The sequence below is a fragment of the Pomacea canaliculata genome, linkage group LG9 (genome assembly GCF_003073045.1).
Source record: "Pomacea canaliculata isolate SZHN2017 linkage group LG9, ASM307304v1, whole genome shotgun sequence".
NCBI lineage: Eukaryota > Metazoa > Mollusca > Gastropoda > Architaenioglossa > Ampullariidae > Pomacea > Pomacea canaliculata.
The window spans coordinates 13,451,940-13,457,210 of NC_037598.1; positions in this window are offsets into that span (position 1 = coordinate 13,451,940).

Here is a 5,271-nt window from a genome sequence, read left to right on the forward strand (position 1 = left end):
GGAACACAATTTTTTCTCGTAATTATATCTCTGTCTGATACATGTCTGTGCTGTGTGTGCGTCCTGTGAGACGGAGAAAATGGGAGGAGACGAAATTCGGAGTGAGTGAGGTTTCCTGGCGACACTCCCTTATCCGTACAAGTTTGATATAAATCGAAGATCTTTATCTGCAGCGAAAAAAGTCAGGCGAATTCCTCGACGGCTTCTCATTTCCAAAATAGAATCTTTTTGATGGTTTTTTTCCGGCTTTTCTTGGCCCCGCCGTTGGTCTAGTTGATGTTTGTTTGTGCTGACTGTACCGTCACGGCGAGTTGTTGTTTGTTGAGCAGGCTGTGGTGTGAGGTGGAGGTGCCGGACAACAAAGCGTTTACGCCCAGCCCGTGGTTGTGTACCCCTGACCGGCGATGCCTCATCTGCGAACCTACACCATTGTAATGAACTGGGCCCCACCGACAACCACAACCCATTCTCTTTGGTACGAGCAGGCAATTGGCGCTCTGCGCCATGGTGCCCGTGATGGCGACACCGTGACGTCATTCGTCACCCCCAGGGGCAACGCGTGAGTGGTGGCCTGCATTAGGTCTTCTTGGTTCACCAGAATACCCGGTCTTGCAGACACTCTCTTATTCCTTTTGCTATTTATAACACATGTTTCTCTCGCGCTTCATCTTTCTCTTGAAAAAGGAAAGAGTTCTTCATCTCTCTGACACTCCACCGCATCCACGCACACTCATATTGTTCTTTTGTTTCTCCTAGTTCACCCCAAGCCGCGAGGCAAACTCTGTGTCCGTAGTTTATCGGTTTCTGCTTAGCCAGGAGGTGTCTTCTACGGGTGGGGCCTAGTTGCTTAGCCCAGCGCCCACTCCTCCTTTCATCCCGGGCTTGGCGGCGGGGGCAGTGTTACCCCGGAGGGGTTCCAGGTGGAAGTATCTACGTACACACAGGACTAAGAAGAGGACTCGGAACCGGAGTGGACTATACGTCGACTTACTACTTAGTGACGTCAATGCACGCCACTTCTTGACACTGAGTCTGTCGATCACCAGGGGGAAGAATGGAAGTTGAAGAGCGGCAAGAAGAAATGCCTAAACGTATTGTGGCTACATAGCTCTTGGGCAGACTCCTTTACCGCAGCCATGGCCGTATTTGTCTACCTCCCTAGTTCCGACGTGCTAGTGTGCCGTCACAAGCATTCTGCAGCGTGTTATGTCTTCTCCACATGCTTAATTCTAGAAAATAAATAATTAAACAAATCGGAGAGGTAGTCTGTAATCACCATTTCTCTCTCTCTATCTTATTTGCGCTGAGTGCCGTTGGGCGGGCATCGTCTTCCAATTCGTTCAGATGGTCTTCATAACACCGCCGTCGCGTGGCACTGTCGTGGCTCTGTTGCGTGAGCTCCATATTTCAGTACTTGTCCAGCTCTGGCACGGACTACTCGGCCACACGTTAGCGCCTCGACCCCTGGACGCCAAGAAGTTCACGCGACGACTACCGTTGTATCAGGCAGCGAGTTCCGACGCGACCAGCAAGGCCGATCTCGGGGACCCTGACCGGGGTGCCGCCATGGACCCTGCTCGGTAATTCGGCTTTCTCTCTGCGCCTGACTGGGGTGCTCTGGCGCCAGGATGCCACGCAATGACCTCACGGTTGTGGCCTCTTTCACTGTAACGTTGCCGGTCTAGTGCCGCGACACCATCTCTCCACTCCTTCGCTGTGACACAACCCGGAGCGACGTCTATAATTGTCTGGAGGGGGTGGTGGGGAGTAGACGCGCGCGTTGATTGGGGGCTTCATCTTGTCTGGGGTGTGGTGGTTAGCGGTGTCGTGTAAGGGGGCGGGGTTGTACCAGGGCACTGGTGCGATGCTGTCCGGGCATGAACTTTCCCCTTGTCCCCCTAACTGGAAAAAAGTTACCTGACTTTTATCGAGGGAGGCAGAATGCATGGAAGAGAAAGTGGGGCTGCCGCGCCTACAGCCTTGCCCTGAGCAGTGTAATCACTTATTAGGTTTATGTAGGCCCAATTAAAGGTGCTATAAGTGGTTCCCATTGTGTGCTTACAGCACGGCAACGAAGTTGGAGACAGAATGCATCTATTGAATATTTGAAGTGTGCAGATAATATTCTTTCTAATGATAGATATAAAAAAGACGGCATGGTCTCAGTTGATGGGCACTCGCGAGATATTTTATTTCTTCACCGCTCCACCTGTTGGCAACTTTCCCACGGTAACTGGCGCATGCGAGGCTCAGCGTGAAGCCATCCACTCAAGGTTGCCATGATCGTTTGGGAAAGAGCTGCGCCACCATACGAGAAACCCGACGGCCGTTCAAGGGATCCTGAGCAATCAGCCACAAGAACAGACGGCGTCCGATGACTTGTCCGTTGACTCCAACATCTCTGTGGCCTCCTCGTTGCGCTTCATGCCGAACCCGCGACAGTTAGAAGATTCCGATCGTGTCGGAGGTGCAGCCGCAGGTGACAGTTGTGGTACAGGTTCCTTTCACGCGGTTATCTCTGCAGATTCAGCGGCTCAGCCTCGCTTCAGGTTACTTGTACGCGAGGGGCTTCAGATTCGCTGACTGGTTATCGTTAGCTGACGGGTCAAGCGCTCGCTTGCATTTCAATTGTGATGAGTCATTTTCTTAACCTATTTCGATGATCCTGGTGCCTTGTTATGTTCACACTGTGAGACATCAAGTTAGCAATTTGTTAGGCATGCGGTCTTTACGTGTTACGCTACTTTTCACGAAGTGACTATTTAGTGGATGGGGTGCTGTACCCGCTCATGTTGATGCATTGTGTGTACAGAACAGTCTCGGGTGGTACCCCCGAGCAGCTCGACAAGAGCTCAGCGCGAAGGTTTACTGTCACACCCCCACCGGTCACGGGTGAGCCCCGGAACGTGTGTGGTCCATCTACCTCCGTCTGTGAAGACAGTATCTCTCACGTTGCGTATTCCCCTTCCCTGCCAGCACGCGCACACCCATCATCCATACCCATCACCCTCCTCCGCTTACAATACACAACAGCCACTACGAGCACAGGAATCTGCTTTGTGAAACACGTAGGGTTCCCATACTCTTGGTTTGTTGTCTCCACCGGTCTTGTGCTACGTAGGGGGGGCTAACATAATGTTAGAACCATTTTCCTGCCTCCTCATCTTTCACAGTCATTCGCAACACGGTCCAGAACAGCGGAGAAGATGTAAGTTGTCTGGAGAAGACTGGCGTGAATGAAGATGCCTATACAACCAATGTTTTTGCATATTTCTTTATTCCTTACACAGATCCCTTTTGCGGAGGAACGGTGAGTTGCAGCTTTATCTTGGTGGAGACCTGGAAGTCCAGGTCGGACGCCTTCGATGGTTCTATTGTGGAATATGTAAGCTTGCCTTTTTTTCAAAGCTCCTTCTATTTTCTCACACGCCACATGTAAATCCAGAACGATCGTACAGAATGAGAGAGATGGGACAAAGAGATAAGAGCCGAGAGGAAACGAAATCTGGATAATGATTATCAGTTGCTCTTTCTGTCCATGTCACTTTTGGTAAATCTTCTTTGGCTTTCACAGTCCGTCTATCATCCGGCACCCGCAGGCGTTGGTGACGTGGGCTAATGCTAGCTTTCCGGCGGTCCCTACCATTTATCGATGACGTGCTTGCCGCCCATTAGTGTTTGCTGACATCACAGTCTAAGGAAGCGACGTTTTCTGCTGTCGTGGTTTTCTCCGTTGCTTCATGCTGCACTCAGCAGGAGAATCTATCATCCGGGTTCTCGCAGCACGTCACTTATGCATAACTTAATGAAAGCGGAAAGCATATGTCGAAGTTGCTCAGAAGTATGAGTTATCATTTCTATTAGACTGCGCAACAAATATATCAGTTAGATATGATTTATGTAGGGACCTTGTGATTCATTCTTTTATTATGGCACTTTGAGAAAAATAAAAACTGACCTTGATGAAGGAGCCATCATTAGCATTAACTTCCTGATTGAAAAATTCAGAGGAGTCTGAGGCAAGCACATGTGAACATAATAATTAAATAAAGGGATTGATAAACAAATTAAGTACAATTTTAAAAGAAAAAAAGAACTTTTGGTGGTACGTTGTCTTACCTTGCGTTCTCTGAACTAATCATTACCGGACTGCGCCTCTACCACACCATCACGACGCCCAGCCAGGTGTAAATACGCAATAAACGGTGGGGACAAACAGACGAAGTCATCAAAATACGTACAAGCGTTTCTCCGTTGTCGCTCGTACATTGTCACCTAGTTATCAGTATTATACCCCCGACTGTTACTTACCAACTATCACTGAACGATAAATTTTTTGACGATCAAACAGTGCAACAGGAAACTCAACCTTTATTTTTTTTTCCTAAAAATGGTCTACCGGAACATTAAGACCACATAGGACGACAAGCATCTACAAGTATATGATCATTGTGCATTGTAGCTCATGAGTAGCCTTCCCGAAAATAGTTACACAAATATCACTTGCGTCATAAAAAATTCCGCTGACAAAGTATAAGGGTTGGGGTCCAGCTTGGCGAAGACAGATTAGTTAGCAAGGAAAACGAACGTTCTTCCATATCCCATCTTATGATTACGTCTTTCACTTAAATGAGGTAAGGACTAACTGCAGAAGAAAATTTCAAAATTTCGCAGCAGATAGTGTCGAATATTTGCATGGAGGTTGGACGCCGGTTGGAGTCAACGGCGGAGATTAAGTGTAGACATTGTTTTGGGGTAGTTACACGGGCATATAGATACTATTCATCATTCCTCACTAAACAATTGTCTACTCAGTGTGAAACAGAAATTGAAATGGTTCTGTCTATTCCTATTGCCCCGAATATTCTTTAAAGGTACAACATCTGGTCGCTCGATTGAAGCCTCGGGTATCCTAGATAATAGTGTACACTTATGCCTTCAGAATGCTTTTCAAAGCCCGTGTGATCTCTACACCAAGTCTTATACTGATAGATCTTCATGCGCCTAAAGGTTGGACATCTAGCAGCTACATTATACTCTGTTTACCTGATGCAAACTCTTGGTTGCAATTAATGAAGCAAACACCCATCAGTCTGACCCATATCCCAGGCACAAGATATTATGTCACTCCAAATTTAGGATTTCATCTTCTGAATATGAGGGCTTTTTACGGTATGCTCGTAGCAAAGGCTAAGCTTCCTTCTTTTCACTGCAAATATCGTTCACAACTTTCAATAGCCTTCGCCCTACCAGTGATTCAAACATGACTCG